General features: G+C 36.6%; 1 long non-coding RNA gene across 4 annotated transcripts in view; it reads right to left on the bottom strand.

Moving 5' to 3' along the window:
- The window catches only part of LOC116216532, an 83,419-nt gene extending 63,024 nt beyond the window's left edge, over nucleotides 1-20,395 (bottom strand). For 3 of the 4 annotated variants that reach the window (XR_004159446.1, XR_004159447.1, XR_004159445.1), the window contains exons 1-2: nucleotides 20,327-20,395; nucleotides 20,046-20,076 (exon numbers count right to left, since the gene is read on the bottom strand). This is a non-coding gene — a long non-coding RNA (uncharacterized LOC116216532). The remainder of the gene's footprint in view (nucleotides 1-20,045; nucleotides 20,077-20,326) is intronic. The other variant, XR_004159448.1, reaches the window with a different exon arrangement.
- Between the last annotated feature and the right edge of the window lie 767 nt (nucleotides 20,396-21,162).

Genomic DNA, 21,162 nt, shown 5'->3' with positions numbered 1-21,162 from the left:
AAAAAAAAAAAAAAATCAAGGTGTAGAGTAAAATGTAAACTGCCCATGGCTGTGGATGCCAAAACAGACACCACTTTAATGATAGCCTGGGATCAGCTCAGTGAACTCATTACTTTCTACTGGGGCTGACATTTTTGTGTCACCTTATCTTCCTAAACCATAGAAGGAACTACAGCTCAAACACTGCACCCAGATGAACACAGCAATTCTGATCTCCTTGGCCATGCTGGAGCTGTTCCAAGAACCAGAGAGGGAGAGGCATATATCTAAGAAGTATAGCAGTCATCTTTTACAGCTTGGGCTTATGCACGTCACTGCCAGACACAATAAATCCAGACAAAAGAAAGAATGAGATAACCCACATAAAGAACCCTTCATTGAACTCATACAATCTGTATTGCACCCAATGAGCACAGAAGCAGGCTATTAGGCGCAAACACTACAACAGCTTTCAAGTGCCTGCAAGTTCTTGAATGATCAGAAGCAGGGTTCAATTTCTGTGCACATCATACTGCCTGGTATTGGATTTTGAAGGCTTCAGACTTTATGCACTTACTGTGAATGTTACTTAATATGCAAGTGCTGTGAGAACGTACATTAACTAGAGAAACAATGTGATTTATGTGAGATGTAAGCAATTTTCCTATACTCAGATAGACTGAAATAGCAAGTTAGCCTTTTACCATATAGCTTATTTTTAGCCATCACATAACACAGATCTTTTTGCCTGACATTACATGCTTTTGAAATCAGCACTCTGTCCATGCCTGACAATCTTCTTGGTTCCCTAAATATTTTTTTTTCCTCCCTGTCAAACTCTGTCACAATAAAAACAAGGGAATACTCTTCACCTTGTATTTTCTAATAAATTAACATGAATCAGTACTAAAAGTCACTATCACCTTCTACCAGATATTCCCGTATCATTTGGGCTCATAAGAAAGAATATTGCTGGTATTCTTACCATATGCTAATATGAAAAAATTAGCTTCAAAATGTATCAAAGAACAGGAAAAGAAAACAAGTTACACCAAGACTATTAGCTACATTCGGCAGACAATAGCAGTTTTCATTACAGTACTGCCTGCAATACTTCCTTCTGCACATCCAGTTTTTCAAAAAGTGTTGTCAGCCCTAGCAGGATGGTCATTTCTGTTGATTTTGTCTTTGGAAGCGCAAGAACAGCATATTATGACTGATGCATCTCTTGACACCGCCACTCTGAACCTAATCATTCTTAGTTTTGAGATCTTGAGACACTATCTGAATTTCCTATAAATTCAATTTCAAAAATGATGAAGCCCATTATGTTTAGCCTCTCATTAGCACTAGGGATGCAAGCAGCTTCTTAAAGGCAAGAAAACATAACTATGTAATGTGAAGTATTCCTCAGATAGACCATTGTCTTTAATCACCACCGCTTGAACTTGAATAAAGACTTAAGTCTAAAATGTAAAACAGAGAGAGAATACTAATTTCTGAAGTATTAAGAAACTCAAAAAAGCTGCAATTATTAGTACAAAACTTTTCAGCTAACATGCCTAAAAAGTGTAAAAGTCATTCACGGCCAGGATACGTTCTAAACAATTATCTTGCTTTTCAATTATTTTTTGCTAGTTCTGAAACAATCTGACGTTAATCTCAGCTAGCTCCAATACTGAATCTTCTTTCTTCTGCTCCTCAGCTGCCTGGCAAAAATCTGTGTTGATGCTTATATACTTAATGGCAGCAAAGAGATTTCCCTACAATTGTTCTGTTGCAATTCCCACCTAGTTCTCACATTATTTCTATACAACAGTCATTTTTCTTCCCAGAAAAACCCAAGCTGTATTCTCCAGCACAATTCTTCATCTGCTCATCTCCCAAATTAAAAATGTAAAAAATAAAAATAAAAATCTATTCACAAATTTGTGACTATTCAAGGTTTACAAATCTCCACTCATATACCTGCCTAATTTCCCTGCTTCCAATAAATTTTAATAGAACTTTATCTATCAAATCAGTTTTTGGGCACCTCAGTACAGAAGGGACATGGAGGTGCTGGAGCAGGTCCAAAGAAGGACAACAAGGCTGGGGAAGGGCTTGGAGAATGTGGCCTATGAGGAGAGACTGAAGGAACTGGGGCTGTTCAGTCTGGGCAAGAGGAGGCTGAGGGGAGACCTTATTGCTCTCTTCCAGTATCTGAAAGGTGATTACAGAGAGAGTAGGGTTGGTCTCTTCTCACTGGTGGCAGGATGAGGGGAAATGGCCTCAAGTTGTTCCAGGGGAGGCTTAGGTCAGTTATCAGGAAACACTCCTTTACAGAAAGGGTTGTTAAGCACTGGAATAGGCTCCCCAGGGAGGTGGTTGAGTCACCATCCCTGAATGTGTTTAAAAATTGTCTGGATGTGGTGCTCAGGGACATGATTTAGCAGAGGGCTGTTAGAGTTAGGGTAGGATGGTTAGGTTGTGGTTGGAGTTGATGATCTTTAAGGTATTTTCCATCCTGAGCTATTCTATGACTCTATCATACCGTAACTGTACAGCATTTTTTATTCCCTTTGTTGAAAGAACTTGGGAATTTAACAGTTTTTTCCTTTTAATTATGTCTAAAATTTCATCCATCATTCATCACAATCTCAGTCTGCTTTTCTTTTATGGAAAGCAATTGTATAAAAAGACAACTTGCAACAATACATTTCCACAGGCTTCAATTTTACTCGCATAGAATTATTAAGAACTGTGCAAGTTGTCCTTCTGAAGAAGGTTTTTTTTTCCAGAAAATGTGCTTATTCATTTATTAGTAATGATAAAAACTGCCAGGAGCTGTATTTCTTATGCCTCTGTGTAAAGATTGAACTGCCTCAAGGCTAAACAAAATGTCTTTCACTCTGCAAAGAGGCAATATCTTTATGCTAATGATAAAAATATTCTGTGGATCTATTCTTATATTTCTCAGAAGAAATTCTTTTTAAAAAATTTCTTTGCACATTATCATATTTCATTCATAAAGACCTCAGTAGTGAATCAAACCATGTTATGAATACCACCAAAATAATAATTCAGAGTAATTCCTTGAAAGACAGTGGAATACTGCATTGTACAATGGCAAAAATTGTCAAAATGCCCTCCACAATGGCAAAAGCTGAAGCCAGTGTCAAACCAAAGAATCACTGTTTTTCCAGCCATCCTCTTCTGCTTTCAAGAGATCTAAGACAGCAGAAAAGCTGACCCTTTGGCAAACGTGTAATATGAATTTACATCCAAGTTATAGATGTTACTGTTCACATGAAATTTCTCAGAGTAACAGCCTAGGAGAAATCAAGTATTACCTCTTTTTTTTTTCTAAACCTTAAGCACCTCCTATTTTGGAATCATAATTCAGGTAAATATTTCTTCTATATTTCTAATGAAAACGCTATTAGGTTTGTATGCATTGCTGTTACATCCCAGTGGATGCCTTCCATGGAATTGTACAGATTTTCATTTATCCTAAGCTATTTTCTCATCTGAAAATGACAGCAGAAGAGCTAAATGTAATTATCATCACTATACTGAGATCAAATCAAATATTCTGTTTTGTTGATATCAAAGTTAATATTATTTCACTTCTAAAATAAGAGCTCTCATGACAAGTTCTTCTATTAAATTCACCACATAATCTATCTGCTCAGAGGGAAACACGTTACCTACTAAATGCCACTTTCTATACCACCACTTGATAGCAATGATGATAGTTCTAAATACAATAGACTTAAAGTCTGCAAAATAGAGCCAAGGGAATCAGCACACCTGCTTGCTGTTTTTGTCACTCTGGTTAACCATTACATACAAGCATTACAAAAAACATACAAAAATACATATTAAATACAAATTCTACACGCAGCTGTCAACCAATCCCCAAGCACAAGACTTAGCCTATGTTAAAGGCTTCTCTCAGCCATCACATATATTGACAAAAATATTTCCCTGAAGAACAAATTCATTTACAGAATTAGTATTACATATTTCAGAATAATAAATATCTTCTGCTGCTATCAAAACTCATTAGATGACAAAAACCAGAGCCAAACTGGTTGATCCTATTGAATCAATGCTCTCAAAAAGATCTTTATCCCATCTGAAATTTCCTGACCATCCCTAATTATACTCATCTTCTTTGCACAGTTCTTTTGAGAGGAAAAGGACAATATGAGAACTGCCTATTGTTATTCATCACTAAAGACCTTTTCTCCAAGGGCTGTGAGAAAACAAAGGACAGTTTAGCTATTAAGAAGGAAGTGTATTTATATGCCTAGGAAAGAACTGAATTTAGCTACAGTTCAAACTGCAACCAAATAAAAATTGAGCTCAAAATTGAGGGGAAGGATGATTCAGTGGTTAGACAGTGACCAAGATGAACTCTTTGCCCTCATTCATGAGCTTATGTAACCACAGCAGCATATATCACACAACATAGCCTGCAACAAGACATAACAGCTGGTTCATTCTCATAGCTATGGCACTTAATTTTGTAAGCAGCTCCAATGGCCATGCTTCACTGCCAGTAACCTGCATAGAGCCATCTTCCTTCTCTGCAACCCCAGAATAAACAGGCAGTCACCGTTCACCTTCCAGAAATATTGATTTTAGCACCTATGTGTTTTCCTGGTATTATAGTAATAACTGCATTAGAACAGCTCTATAGTAAAATCGTATTCTATAACAGGTTTTAAGATAAGGAGGTGTTGGGGAATGGCTGCGAGAGCAGGGCAGACATGAGGCTGTGTACGAGCATAACTAGTGCGGCAGCACAGGGTGCATTCTCATGAGAAAGCATTAGGAGTTAAGATAGGAGACACAACATCCTTGGGCAGCTGTAAACAGCAGGCCTACATCCGCAGCTATGCTCTGTGGATATGTGGGGGGCTGATAAGCGGATGAGCTCAGCGACAGGGGTGAATGCTGGCTGAGCATTGGTTGAAGCTAGGCAGCCCACCTAGACGCCCACCTTGTGCTCCAATAGTAGGTGAACACACGTGTATTAGAATCATATATAAACTCTGTGTGTGCAACAATAAAGTGAAGCTTGATCACTCATATTGAGTACTGTTGTGCTTCCTCGCTTGAGAACAATCTGATTAGGACGCTATCCGCGGCAAGGAGGCAAAAACAAAAAGTTGTCAATTTCTTATCGTTTGTTGTTACACAACAGAAACCTATCCTATTTCTTAGTTCATCTTAAGTCTCTCAAGAGCTGTGCTTCTGTCACCACTATCATCTCTTAATAGGATGTTCTTATAGCAAAGGTGGAGTTCTCCTCTTAAGTGACAGCGTTTAGTCGTCACTTTGGAGATTCAAGGGCAAAGATGCTGTTAGCAGACCTGATCCAGCAAACACTTACAGAACAGTCACTAAACTGTGACTAAACTATGACTTTTAAATACTAACAATACAAGAACGTGTCTCCCAGTGTGATGTATTTAAGCACGTACTTATAACATAGCACGCATGTTCCTTCTACAATGTACATTACAATCAAATTTTTGTAATCTATGTAATTAAAACATTTTTTAAAATGATAATCACTATGTTTATTGCTTATTTACAAAGCTTTTCTGTATGTGACAAACTTTCGTCTTTTGCTATCTGAATAAAATGTATCTACTAAAACCACAGTGTAGCTTATAGCCAACAGACCAAAAATCAGGTCATGGTATTCATCTTAAATAGGTTCAATTTACTTTTGTTTCTTATATTCTATTACACCCTGGCAGCATAAAACACCTTCCAAGAATATAGTTTTCATGGACTTAAACAGAATATTTAATCCCCTTCTGGTACACTGAACATATGCTAACAAATTAGCATTAGCTGCTGAAATGCAGTGTTACATGCAGTACCATGATGCATACAGATTGGCAGAAGCAATCATTTGGAGAGTTTTGAGTTTGATATCCTGGCCAAAATTCAGTAGGATCAGTGATGACAAGACCTTTAAAAACCTGCTTGTAACAATGCAGAAACAACACAGGAGTACAAACGTCCCAGGGAAAGTCAGGACCACATATCTCCATTTCCTCAGCAGACCTACTTTTCTTATATCAACTTCAGCTCCACATCAAGCCTCCACAGTGTACAAGTATCTACACCAGTACCTCCAGAGTTTGTATTTGAAACAGGAGCCCAGATATTTTTATTCTTCATAATAAGGACAGAGGAAGACCTACCAGACCACATAATCCAGTGATATATTCAGCCAAAAGTTGAATTTCTTGGAGAGTTATGCATGAATTTCCCCTCACATAGCAGGGGGTTGAAACTAGATGATCATTGTGGTCCTTTTCAACCCAGGCCATTCTATGATTCTATGAAGTTCTGCTCCAGTGAGAGAAGAAAAAAAAAAAGAAAAAAACAGACTGTGAAACTTATTCAATTTATTAGTTTTCTCTATCAGTGCAGACTGGAAAAATTAAAAGATAAGAGAAGACTTGTCAACTAGCAAGTGCAGAGCTTTTGCCTGGGCTACACGACCAGATTACCATGAAACTATAAACCTGGGCAACATCCATATCCCTGGGGCAGGACAGAGAAACATCACTACAGCTCCACTTGCAGCCGCTTGCTTTGCGGTCATCTGATGCAAAATTAGAATCTTTGGAGCAGAGTTCACAATGTGAAGAATATTAAAAATGTGCTGGAAGTAAATGAAGGCATGTTTTATTATAGGGCATTTTAAAACCGAAATATCCACTTTATAACATGAAGTCTATGAGACTGCACACTTAAATATTGATTTTGTATTCACTGGCATTGACAGAAGCAATCCTGTTTTTGCTGAATGTAATAAATATGGCTTTAAAAAGAATAAGGCCCTTTCAGCAATAAATTTTACATCTATCTGTTTATAAGCCTAAAATTAAAACTGCTAGAATTAAAAAAAATAACCAAAGGGGTTTTCAAAAATTTAAAACTCTATCATGCATAAATGGAGCTCATCAGATAAAGTAATTTCCCTGCAGAAAACACTCCATCTTTTGTTTTATGTAAGTTAGCAACATGAATATTTTATTCATAGTAAAACTGCCATTATCCCCTTTGCATTTCATAGCTTTGCTTGGTGCCTCAGATAAATAGTGTTTTTTCCATCTTCCTCTTGCTGTTTGAGCCCGTTCCAATTACAAATTTTGCCATAGCTCACTAGATATGAGAGTCCAGGATTCAGCATTAGCAGCTACTATAAACATTGTCCCTGTCTAACGTCCATTCTAAAGAGTGGAAGTTAAGAAATGCATGCTAGGGAAAAACCACTACCTAGGATGTAATTATTCACAGGATAGCAATCATCATTTGGAAGGCACATTGGCTGCCACTGTCTTCAGGTAATTTAGGTTTTTCTCAGAACTGTCTATATTGAAGCAAAATTTTACAGAGTAGGAATTAAAACCATCTTCAGCGCATATCTACATTAAAACAATGGTCTAAGAAAATATCAAACTGAATTTACCAGAGAGAAGCATTTCAACTCCAGAGGCTGAGAATTTGGGAAAGACAGACTATGATTTACGTGCAGTTCCATTATCATTGTAAATTCTCTTTTTTGAGAGCAATTTTACTGTTAATTTTGTTACTTGGAATGCAATGGTATGAGCGACTGGTATTCTCACTTAGGTCTTGGTTCTTTTTCAGTCATTTTTGCATGGTTTTTTGTTTGCTTAGATTTAACACTTCCAACAAAAATGGCTGCATCGTACATCAGATCTTCCACCTAATCAGCCATACACCTTCTTCAGATGTGATCTTCCATATAGGTTTGTTTGTTTACTGCAGCAAGTAAGCAGGGGACATAACAGCTGGTTGTGTTTAACACAAGGCTAGCATGCACTGAACAATGTGGTTACCTGAGTGGCATGGGCAACACTGATTGAAGGCACTAACTCTAGGCAGCATTATTCATACAAAGCTGTCCCTACCTAATTAGCTCTGCTGTTCTAGACTAAATTGCTCAGGCCTCAAGTCATTCTGATAGATTCACATTGTTTCCACCGCCAGAGTTGAAGTGCTAACTCATGAACTTGCACACAGTGTTTACAATGCACAGGATACGCAAGCTGTGCATTTCAGTCTGTGGTACATAGAAGGATGATTAATGGCATATAACATTGAAATATATTCTGGCCACAAATGACAACACCTGCATCACACTGCAAGAGCAAACCTCTGTCAAAAGAGGAAGAATCTACAAAATAAAATCACATTCCTTTTACAATAACCTAAGACAACACCAAAAAAAGATTTGCTTTCCTGGCCAAAGGCCACTGGGGGAACATCACCATCAGCTGGATTTAACTCCATTCACCTCCACTCTCTGGTCCCAGCCATCCAGCCAGTTCTTTACTCAGCAATGACTGTACCTGTCCAACCCATGAGCTGCCAGTTTCTCCAGGAGAATACAGTGGGAGACAGTCTAAAGGGCTTTGCTAAAGCTTTTTACAATAGAAGACTTTTACACTAGTTTACACGCTATTATACTCATTTATTCCTTTGTGGTATTAAGTGAATAGTTGATCATGTAAATGTAACACAATCTTTGCTGTTGTGCTCAATGGATTTTAAACACTTAATTAATCATTTTTTTTTTATTGTCGTTTGTTAGTTAAATTAATTGCATGTTTCTTTATCTTACTTTCTGAGGTCCTGTTGCCTACTTTCAGTTTTATTTTCTGGATGACTAATCAAATATATACAAAACATGCCAAGTTATATTTCAAATGATATTCCAAATGGATCTATAACAATTTCCAATATTGACAGGTAGTTGCTAATAAGCCTCATTTCTCTAGCTTTTCCTGTCTCCATCTACATCTTCTTTGATTTTCTCAATGCCTTTAAATCTCTTCAAATAAGTTTCAGAAGTTGTCAGCAAAATATATTAGAAAATAGTTGTTTCATTTACATCAAAGCTATAAAAAAAGGTATAAACTGGGATAGATCACTCCTCTGAAAAAGGCTTAGGAAATTCCAGAATCCAAATCCTCACTGATGATATCAGAAGTTGCAGTTCACGACATTTACAAATTAATTAATAAATGTTACATAAAACAAGAAGTTTGGATTCCTCTTCAATAGTCTGTCAGCTCTACAGCTTTTCCCTTGCTCTTTCATATTTTAAAAACCACAGTGGTTTTTAGGTCAGTTGTTTTCCCCACCTGCAGCAGATGTTGAGATAGGACCCTAAATCTAATTTACTAATTGCAGGCAATTTTTTTTTATTTTATTTTTATTTTTTAAAGTCCATTCTGTTTTGTGGTTTCAATGCTGTTTTTGCTTTTTTGTTGTTGGTGGGGTTTTTGGGGGTCTTTTTTTTTGTTTTTTTTGTTTTTTTTTTTGCTTTTTTCCCCCCCAAATACTAGAAAAAAAAAAATCTTTTCCACTTAACATTCAAGACAGAAAAAAAAACCAAATAGCCAAAAATTCATGGTTGAAGATCTTGTATTATATTGCTTTTGAAAACAACCAACAGAGCACACTATCAGTGACCATAAGTCAGAATTCTGTGCCAGTGCTCAAATCTCACTGGAAGTAACAGAGTTTAATTTTCAAACAAAGTGGTTATTCAGGTTGTCCATTAAACCATACTCCAAAAAACAGTTTAATTTTATTATCAACCTCACGTTGCTCAATTCTCATAGCCTTCTAAGACATTACCTTTCACACAACTTTTTAGCTGTTATTCTGAATGAAAACATCGGGCAGACAGAAGCTAAAGCAAGGAAATAATTTTCCTAAGGAGTTGGACTACTTCCCAATTGTTTATTATTTACGTATTCTCTTTCCAGAAAGAAAGAATTAAAATTCCACCTTCTTGAAAGCTTTCATGTTCTTTGGATCTCTTAAGAATTTATATTTAATTTCACAGCAGTGTCACAATTCAAGTGGTACTTTTAGTGTCTGCAACAGCCAATTGTTGATTTATTTTCTTTCAGGCAAAATGCAAATAATCTCTTAAGAGGTTTGCTTGCGACATTTTGTGTTAATATATTTTCAGTGAATAAATTAAAAGACAACCAAATATGACTTTTTTTTTAAGGCCCTCCAAATCTAGAAAGTCTATTCATTTTCTGAAAATTACTTGGAAGTTTTCCTACAAGAACTAACTTGAAAGAAACTCAGAAATATTGGGCGGCTCCATTTTAGAGGTATGCTAACCATGACCTTCAAGGCAGAGGAAATTAGCAGTAGAGACCTAGCACCTATTTTGAGCTCTCCACCAGAAACCCATTCACAGCCCATTCAAGAAGGTCATGTAAGCCACTACTCCCAAATTACCTGGAGGTTATCAACCCCAAGGAGCAGTCTAGAAAGAACTGAGATGTAAGAAGCTGTCTGTCAGAGCATGTACCTCCCCACTCTGCATCGTTAAAGCATCTTGTAAAATCTGTTTTTTTATTTTCCTCTTCTCCATTTGGTATTAGTCACAGGTGGTTACAATCAATGCATGAAAGCTTCAGAGACACCTGACTTAGTTCGTTGCATTGCAAACAGTAGGAAAAAACATATCCAGTCCTCAAAGGCTCTGGTGAGCACATTTCTTTATTGGGATACTGACTCCAAATTCAATGTTCCCAGGTCTGACCTCCCCTAGAAGGAAACAACAGCTCCTGCCTGGCTCGTACTTTCTCATTTCCATATAAAGAAAAGCCATGTATATGAAGAGAAAAAGCTGATCTCTGGTTTGGCTTCATTACACACTCAGAACATTGTTGTAACATTACACAGAAAAAAAATATTTTGCCAAATCATCACTGAACTTCAGGAGCCATTAGAATAATCTTCATGTTTCAAGTTAAGCAAAAGTACTAGGAGAAACTTTTGGATTATCTGTCATGTCTGAGCACATTCAGAAAACATATCTTTAAGTAGTTTCAATATTTATTTCAGTGGTGCATTGTGAGATGAATTATAGTTTTGTAAGATTCCCTAATACCTGATAACACTGTGCTTTGCAGGAGGATAGCTGCATGGTTTAAACACTTAGTCTGCACATCTGAAAATCATCATCCCCATGATGATATTTCAAATGCTTTTTGCACTAAAGTTAAAAAAAAAAAAAGAGAGAAAACACCCTTGAAGCTTCAGTTCTATTCTTACAATCAATTCATCAAACTGGAATCAATTAAATTTTGCAATTATGTTGAAATAAGCAGGATGGAATGTTAATGTAAAAATGTTGTAATGAACAAGAGGTATTGCTTACATAAACAGATTTTGGCTTCCAAATCATTTGTTTCAAATTAATCCCTAGTAAATTATAATTTCCAGTTTAAAAAGCCAGTTAACTTCGCATCTAACAGATTCAAATTGATCTTTGGATCTATATATACCTAATTATATATTAATTTTATTTTTAGAATCAATTAATTCAGATTATGAAAAATGTTATCATTTTCCCATGCATCTCTCATCTAAGACTACACTTTCTTTTATACAAGTTGTTTTCTATTTGGAAATGTAATTATCTTTATAAAAAGACAGATTAATTTTTGATAGCCGAGCCTGATTAATTGTCACTGCTTAAAGGAAGGAGGAAAGATTATTACAGAAGTTATGCAAATAATTTGCTAGATTTTTTTCCCAATGAAATACACTATTATTTCATATAATGTATTTTCTAATGAAGTCAGGATTTAGCTTCGCTGCAATTTATTCCAGATTATTAACTTTACAACTTTGACCTTCTGTTTCTGTGAACAATGAAATTGTACACTGAAGAATCAAGTTACAATTTGGAGTTAACTCACCAGGAAGATTGCATTAGGAAAACTGAGTCTCTTACAATTTTCTGGAATAGACTAAACACAAGTTTGTGCCTGAGCAATGTTAGTTCATCTGCAAATTAATAATCACAGATGAATGACCATGTTTATTTATTGCATTGCTTGCTCAACTTGACTTGATCATTACAGTAAGTAAGAAATCATATTCATGATTCTTTAAGAATCACACAAATGCAAAACCATTATTTACTACTCTTCAATGCATAATTACTCTGTGAAATAGACATTTCCTTATTTTTCTTACTCTTTTTCTTCGTTTTCTTTCAACACCTGTTAAATAAGAAAAAAATCTGATTTTTTGGAAAAACTTCTCTTAGTTTCTAGATAATGACTACTTGCATTTGGTATACACAAATTCAAAATTGTGTCAGTTATCACCTCTATTGCTCTACTCAGTTCTTTTAGATGGGCAGATGCATGCGTCTTTATACCACACAGTAAAATTTCAGTTGAACTTACATTTAGTTCTAACCAGGTAGAACAACTTCTCCTCCTTTTCTTTCTACATTCTTCCCTTCCACAGAAGAATTTCTGACAAGGACCGTCTCTTCCCTGGCTTGCACTGTTGTAATCATACTAAGAATTCAATCCTAATTGGAAACCTCATGCACTCCCAGCCTTTAGATTTCTAGCCCTCACTGTCCAAACTTCTTTCCAGCTGCCATTTTCCAGCTTCTACAGTTGCTGCCTCTGCCTAGTGCAAGGTGCTTAACACAAAATAGAGATGTCCTGGTAAATTTGCTCCCAAAACCTCTGAGGTTTTACCTTCTGCCAATTGAAGGAGAGCACACCATTTGGGCAGCAGAGAGTGGCTGAATCATATTTTCTTCCTTTCACATGACAATCACAGTCATTCAAAATAAGGTTAAATAATTCCTAACAGATAAATTTAATTAACATCTTTGCCAATTAGAGAACATCACATTGTTCCTTGTTTGCTAAAGACATGGGAGATATGCCCACTTGACAGAAATGTCACATTTACTCTCTCTAAAGGCTAACATAAGGAAGATTAAGCCATTGATCAGAAGACAGGTTATCCGTAACATGGACCAAGTTACAAGTACTTTCAACGCGTCTTTGATAATCCCCTTGATAATCAAATGGCTCTGGTTTTGAAACTGCTCTATTGACATCTTCTCATTTCACTTCTGTACTGTGATACGCGCTCCACAGATTCCCAGCGACATTATTTGCCAACATCTTGACACGATGTAACTGCAATAGATTTGCATCACTAAGTGTTCTGAAGGCTTGGAAGAGCATTTCATCTGATGTAACAGCATGTCTGTGGATTCACAATGACATGCTCAGGAGATTAAGATCACAAAAAACCTACTGGAGCGATTAGGAAATATGCAGCACTATGAAGTGCTAGTCATAATCTGAGCAAGGGTTTTAACTTCCTTCTGAGGGTCATCATTCCAGATGTAGGAGACAAAAGCATATTTGAAGCAGGACTTAAGCCCTTAAGTCATTTTAGTGGCACAAGCTCTAACTGCCTATAAATCATTCTGTGCTATCTGCTTGGCACATAAAGCTTGCCTATAAATATTTAAGTGTTTTAAAATCCGAATTTCTGCCTGGAACTGAGCAAGTCAAACTGGAAAAATGGCACACTTTGCTATATTTCTTTGTATGCTTCAGATTCAGAAGAAAACACTTTAAAGTCAGGCTTATGATTTGGGCTTTTTATGCTTGTTTGTTTTTTGAAGAAAAAAAAGTCTGCTCCTAAGCAGAGAAGACTAGTTTATTGTCTTAGCAGTCACACAAACTCCAACGCTTTAGTTGCATTAAGAAAAGGTAATCTCAGCTAGATGAAGCACTAATAGCACTGGTTTAAGTTGTATTCGTTTGCTCTCACAAAAAAAGAAAAAAAGAAACAACAAACAATACATGATCTAAAGTTATGCTCAGATAATTTATACAGTCCTCAGAATTGGCAAGCAGCATACAAGAGACTCACTTTGCTGGTACAACCAACAGGACTTAAATACTGGTTTGTGAGAGCACGCAAAGTATTCCAGTAGAAAGGTGTTCCATGCAGAAGAGATGTATATTGATAGTTGCCAAGCTTCCCTCCCTTTGCCTTGGAATTTATGGAAGATCACAGTAATAATTTATCATACTGTGACTAGAAGCCCATCATGTATTAGAGCTTCTCTCTCCTGTGATTTAAAACCACCTACACAAGTACTTTAGAGCTATTTCTGAGATTCCCTGAGCTGTTTTAGTCTGTATGAATCACGAAGCCAGTGAAAGTTTTATCAAGTTTCACTGTCCTTTTTTTTTTCTTCCTCCCTCTGTCTAGAGAGCTCCATCCTGTTTTTTGGGGAAGTACACAGAGAGGAGCAAAGCTGAATCATCTGTGTCAACATTGTCCTTTCTCCCGACACTTACTGCAGTGCAACATAGGGCTGGGAACATGGATCATGGGATCAATCCAAGGCTATGACAAAAGTGTGATACTTAGAGAAGGAGTATGATAAGACAGATTTTAGACATATTCATAGGCCACAGAATAAAATCTAGCAATATTCAATCACAAAAATCATTCTCAGTAGGAAATCAAGCCACCTCAAAAGAAAAGCCTTCTCCCAGGCACATTATACTTCCCAGGACAACTGGACCATCTTGGCTGCTAGGAGTGCATCATGAATGATTAAATCCTCTCATTTAATGCAAGAAAAAAATCTACAGCATAGACCTACATCCCAAGAAGAGTCTTGACATCACTAGATGCTACTTAGAATAACTGACTGCAGCCAATGCCTGACATACTTTGCTGATCCCAAATAATAAACACCATGTAAACATGCAGTGACATGCTGTATTTTCTTAACAACCAAAGGGCAACAAACAGCACTCTAGAAACAGCAGTGTCTTCTAGTAGGTTTAAGAGTGAAGTCTAGCCTGCCTAAGCACATCCACGAGCATTTTCTCCCTCTATAAAGCATTTCAATAATGCCAAGTTAATGAACTGGATTTTTTTTTTTTTTTTGTTATTTATCAAAATAGTCCTCCAAGTTCCAGCAGCAGAGCAGCAGGGTTAGCTCTCTAGTAATAAAAGAGAAAGCTCAAGTGCTAATCATGATTCAAATATCAGCCAAAGTAGCCAGCGCATTGTTGTGTTGGCATCAGACAATAGAAACATCACTCACTGAAAAACCCTCATTATACCAGAAGTGTCTTCAATAACATTCCCTACCTCCTCCACATCTGCAGTATTTTTGTTCTGTTTTTAAGTCTGCATTTTGCTTTGCCTTCACTCTGTGCCAAACAGCACTCCAGGCATAGGTAGCTACCACCTAAAAACTATCTCACAATATTCTGCTTGTTCATGTCTCTCTCATGCTCTCATTGCACAAAGAAAAGCAAGTAGATAAGATTTCAGAATCTTCCTTAAAAGGCTGTTGGTGTGAGTGTGTGGCAGGAATAGTTCTTTAAACTAGACAATCCACTGTGACAGATTCCACTGCTATGGCATCTAAAGCAGCAAGAAGCTAAAAATCAAAAGAAAGTAAGTGTGTTTCAGTCATGTGAGCTAACAGAGCCATCAATGAAACAGATTAGCTCTTTTCCAAAGGAGGAATTGAGACCGCCTTAGGAACAACGTAAGAGGACGCTGTATCTGGACTTCAGTAAGCATGCTACCCAGCAAAAATATAGTCACAGAATGCTTTGTTTGTTGTTTGTTTTCCATTTGTTTTGTTGTTTTTAAGAACAATGAAAATACAATAAACCCTGAATAGCTAAAGGCAAATTGTAATGTTCAATAGTGCTTTATATTTTTTTTCCATAAGAAAATAGCATAAATGCACTTCAAATGAATATACAAGCTAGCATTCCGCGATACGAGACGCTCTGCTACTGCAGTAGCCACAAAGAGAAAAAGCACTAAGTAGAATTCCAGGTTCTGCAGTGCTTCTAATACACATTAACTTCTTCTAATGCATGAGAAAGAGAAAAGGTAACCATTCCAATTTTAAAAATAACATACTTGGGATAATACTAAAAATAGGATTCAGTCATTTTCACTATATCAATCAAGATACTTTAACTTGCCTATGTCTTATTACAATCATTGTCATTAATAAGATCCATTGCCTTAAATCTGGAAGTCCCCAACCTAGGTAACCAGAAAGTGCATAAGATAAAAATATCACGACCAAATCAACCAGGGCAGTCAAACACTGGGTTCTTCCAGGGAATGCTAATAGTGAGCTGTTTACAAACTGAACAACTGAAATTCCTTCTTGAAAAAGTTTAGGGACATTTTAAAATAGCAATTAAAAAAATGCAAACAGGAGTTTTCACATGGATTATTCACAACTAGGAAAGAGGTCTTCATTAGTCAAATTATTCTTTCGTTCTGCTCACATGGAACTTGCAGAGTGTTACTTTCTACCGTCAGTCACTCAGAGTGCATCTATGGGCACCCATCCTGGCAGAGCTTTGTTGCTGTTCTGCTATGAAGATGATTGCTGCAGTTCTTCTTGCAATAAGAACCGGTAACACAAAAAATAAATTAGTCTAAGAAAAACTGCATGATAAAAACCTTTCTTTTGAATTTCTTTTTCCATAGTACAAATTAACATTGCTGTAACGTGCCTTCATTGTTTCAAGTAACAAACAAGCAACAAATCTTCGTTATGATCTGTTAGATTTGCATATTTGTACATCTTTAAAGATCTAGACAAAATATTAACGTGACAAGCAAATATAAAATAAGAAGTAGCAAAGCATGTTAATGCATTAATTAATGCACTCATCCTGTTTCACAGAAGTAGGATAAAACATTTGGATAGTTCAGTGAGTGCCTACATTCAAAGAATAAAACCTTCACTCTCTAGTTCAAGTCAGAGGAATAATAACAAATATTAAGTCAAGAATTGTGCTCATACATTTGTCTTATTCTCTGTGTCAAAATTTCAGCAACAAGGGAATGGGATACACAATTTAAGTAGCAGAGAATAAAAGAAATACCAAAGTAGCTGACTATAAATTTGTTCTATCTTCATTATTCCTCTGTTGCCTGAGAAACTGAGTCACTGTTATGGCCTGTAAAGTATAATAATGTCAAAAATCCTCACCAAAACATAGAGTTAGCTCAGCTCTATTACAGAAGTGGCTGTGTTTACACAAGGGAGTAAATCTGAGAATAAACACACATTCTCCGCAATTAATCTTAGATTCCCACTATTCATAACCAACCCATGCACAGACACTATGCACACCTGCAGACTCCAACAATCCCAGGTGTTCCCTGTTAGCAATTTAGGCACAACCATGAGGTCTCGTAATGCTTTGGTACCTTGTAATGAGGTACCAAATACATCTTATCTAAAAATATATTTTCAAAAGTAGTCTCTATGCTAAATTTCCACCTACTAGTAGGTTACCCAAAAGCACTGGAGTTAAGACATGTAAGAGCAACATGCAATCTGACACAAGATTGAAATGTTGAAACAATTTTTTTTAAAGCCTTCCCTTAAAATAAAGCTCGCTTCCTAGCTCAAGAAAATTGAGTAATATTTCATGTCTACAGTTATTTGTGATGATGAAAAGGAGTTCATCTGATGACAACCTGTCCCTTATACATCAAGTACTGATCTACCAGTATGAGAGGAAGAAGGCAGTTAAGTGTAATTCAAGTGAAAAGATTCAGGTCTCTGTACATTCTAAAATAAGAGTTGATTAATACTGCGTATGCATATGCGTGCCCATAAATTACTGTACCATAATTAAAAGATGCCAAAATATGAGTCTTACTCCCTGTCTGCCCCACAAAATTCTGGTATGTTTCAACGTACTGAAATAGCAGAATTAACAATCCCCCAGACAGGTTATAAATTCAGCCTCATGAGAGCTAGAATTCAATTACATTTGCTTCTGAGAACCAGACACGTTAGTAGAGCACAACACTTGTGAGCCAGCACAGCAGCATTTTCAAATCAAAGGTTTCTAGCTTTTTGCTGAAAGTTTCTGTTTTCATGGATTACTTTTTGCTAAGAAGTCAGAACTGTCTATAAAGAGCACACAGAAAATAATTTTAATAAAGAAAATACTTTCAACAGAATATTCTGGGCCACTTCCACAATGAATTCATGCTGGCTCGCCTTTTACAAAGCAACAGCATGAAACCTCGAGGTTCAGAGCTAATCCAGTAGAGCAGCCTCAACCCCAGTGAATTTTAATCACAGAAGGTTCCCAGCACACCCAATACAGCTAACCTCACATTATTCATTTAAATCAAGTCAAAAGAAAGAAAAGGAAAAATCCTCACTCTTTATCTCTTGGTGGAGCGTTCTTATATTTGAATTACACTGTTTTATCTCTAGTGACAAATCTCTCATACTTTGGCTGCACCAACATCTTAGAGTCATGCTATTTCTTTCATTCATTTCCCCTGTGCTTTTACCTCAGTACCTAATGCGCTGTCAGAATCTGAGAAGCCATCCATAAGTATTATGCGATGAGTAACTGCTGTATATGCAAGTACACGGGAGAAGTGAGCTTTCATTTTTTTTCGTTGCAATCATTTACATAGTGAATATGATCCCGTATAAATTACTTCTTGTCATCTCTTTACATTTGATCAGCTGAAGGATCCTTCTATCAAAACTGGGGAAACGAAAGAAAAACTATCAGCTATTTGACACTCCTTTATACTTAGAGTTTGAGTGTTTGTACAGCTTTATATTCAAACTGCTATACCTTCTGATGGCTTCTCTTAGAAGAGGATTCCTTTGATAGTAAGACAAATTCTATCCTATTCCTCCAGGCTAAAAAAAAAATCTTTATTTTTGTGACTTCCTTCAGAAATTAGAATCTCTGTATACCACAGTATTAAGCAGAAAGGTGTTTTTAAGTGGTTGCAACTTGACAGTAACTCCATAGCTGAGGGAGAACTGACAAGTGCACTTCTGGAGTCTGCAAGAGCCTATGAAGTCTTCCTCACTGACATAAAGCTTCCTACTCTAGACATTTTTCACATTAACATTGGTCTTCAGCCAGGTTCTCCAAGAATTTAATATGGAGCTACATCTTGACAAGACTCATCCTAAATCACATCTCGGCCTACATTCCTTAATACAAAAAAATCCACTTTGCATTAAAGTGACAAAAGGGTATGATTTAAACTCTTAGCACAATGCAATTCAGCGCTGAAATAACTGAGCAGCGTGTCTTCTCTGTGTGGGTTGTACAAGGCATTTGAAATTGATGACTAATACTGAATACACACTCTATTCCATTAAGAAAAAAAAAATCATATTGCTAATGAATATTTTACAAAGTCTTCCAGATGAGAATGCCAAGGGTGGTGTGGAGGTATTTTCTTAGTGCCATTTAACACATCTAGCACATGTCTAGGGCTTTCTCAGACAAATCTGTTCTGGGGAATGATGGGACTGGTTTTGCTTCACATATATTCAAGAGTCTTACAAATATTAGTGAGAAGACAATGGGCTAAATTCTGCTTATTGCTTTCAGTGCCATTGACAACATGGTGAAAGGATTTGGCCACCACCATTTTTCATTTTCATGCATGTGGGTGATCAAGATAAGCAGCTCTTAGCACATCATCAATTAAAAAAGCAGCAACTAAATTCAAGATGCGTTCTTCTCCTTGAAGAAACAATTCTTCAAATACAATTTGCAACTTCTCTTAAAAAAAAAAAAATAGCCAAAGTATAATGCCAACAGGTTAAAATTTACTTATGTAACTACATGAGTGTCCTGAGAACACAAAACTAGATTAACAGCACCACCAGTACCCTATCGTTTACTCACTCCTTACGAAAAATAAAACCACTAATCTTTAGAAATGATTATTATTGCTTCAGCCATTCAATTAAATCTGAAACCCCACCTGTTCTTTACGTAAACATCAATCAGCTGTTTACCCACAGAAACATGAGCAGGATTGCTCTCTCACATATCTGAGCACACACAGTATGTTTCAAAAAATTCAAAAACCCAAGTATGCATGCATAAATTCTGATCTCAAGCATATACCTTAGTAGGAAAGTGCAGCCATCAGTGTCATATTACTTTGGAGTAGGAATCAGAACTTGTAATGAACCAGCAGCTCAAATGTCAAGTTTAATACAACTAGGCTTAGAAGACAAAATGCATGCCTGATGTTTGCGAGAACCATTTTGAGAAAGGAAAAGTGAGTTACAAATAAATGAATTGAACAACTCCTAGTTATTATTTTCATATTAAAAAAGAAAAACAACAACATACCTTCGCAATTCTCTGCAATCCACCCAGTCACCTGTTAAAGCACCACACAGACTTAGATAAGAAATAAAAATTAAAAAGAAACAGAGTAGCAACAAGAAGTTAAAAAGTCAAAGGATAGAAGAATTGTTCATTCAAATTTACCCCAAAATGCTCATAATAAAAAGCCTCCAAGGAACGTTATTCTTGGTGAGTTTCCTCCTCATTGAAAGGCCTCCTGTTACAGCTGGAAAGATTATCGTGGTGGAAATGGGAAAAGAAGCAATGTAGGAAGGAATGCTCACCTGTATCCAAAGATCTAGGATCACAGGAAAGATTACACAGAAGAAGGATCTCCAGAAAGAGAGCCTTCCCCTGTGCCAGTCTGCCCTTTAAATGAGGTCTACAACCTTCACCTGTGCTCTCACAGCTGATTCAGTCTTTTCCTCAGGTGATTAATCAGTGGTTCAGGCCGTGACTTAACAGTTCCCATACACCTCCATTTGTTCAGAAAAAGCAAACAGCTAGACTTTTAGAGGAATATGGTAAGATAGAAGGTTGATTGACTGCAGTAGTCTAAAAAAAAGTGACAGTAGAATTTTTCCATTTTGCAACTATTTATTCTTGTATGTTCTGTTCTGAAGTGGGATGGTAAGGGGATTTATTAATACCACTCAATTTTACTTTTTGAATAAATAATTTGCAATTCAAAACAGATCCAGCCATGGCCTCCATTAATTTTTTAAGCATAATAGCCTCATTTAAGTACATATATTTCCAAAGTGTACTTTCAGGTTGGAAACTGCCACGTACCTGCCAAATCCTACACCATCTTCACAAAAAGGATTCCTATAGTCTTGACTGAGGTAATGTAGAATCAGAAAAGAGAACCCTTTCCAGGGAATTCTGGAAGATCAACTGCCTTCTTGAAAAACAAAATCCCCACAAATCTCTGGCCACTAATCATTTATGTTACCTCTTTAAATCAGTGTTACTAGGAGATTAAAACCTTTGAGTTTGGGAATCAAGGCTTCTTTACAACTACACACAGCGTGATACTCCCCCTTATAGGAATGCTACAACACAGCTCTTCCACAGAGAAAATATGTATATTCCTCTAAAATGTGCTACAAATAAATCA

This window comes from Meleagris gallopavo, chromosome 4, assembly GCF_000146605.3.
Source record: "Meleagris gallopavo isolate NT-WF06-2002-E0010 breed Aviagen turkey brand Nicholas breeding stock chromosome 4, Turkey_5.1, whole genome shotgun sequence".
Lineage (NCBI taxonomy): Eukaryota > Metazoa > Chordata > Aves > Galliformes > Phasianidae > Meleagris > Meleagris gallopavo.
Note: the sequence above shows the minus strand (reverse complement) of the source record. Positions and strands in the feature narration are given on the sequence as shown.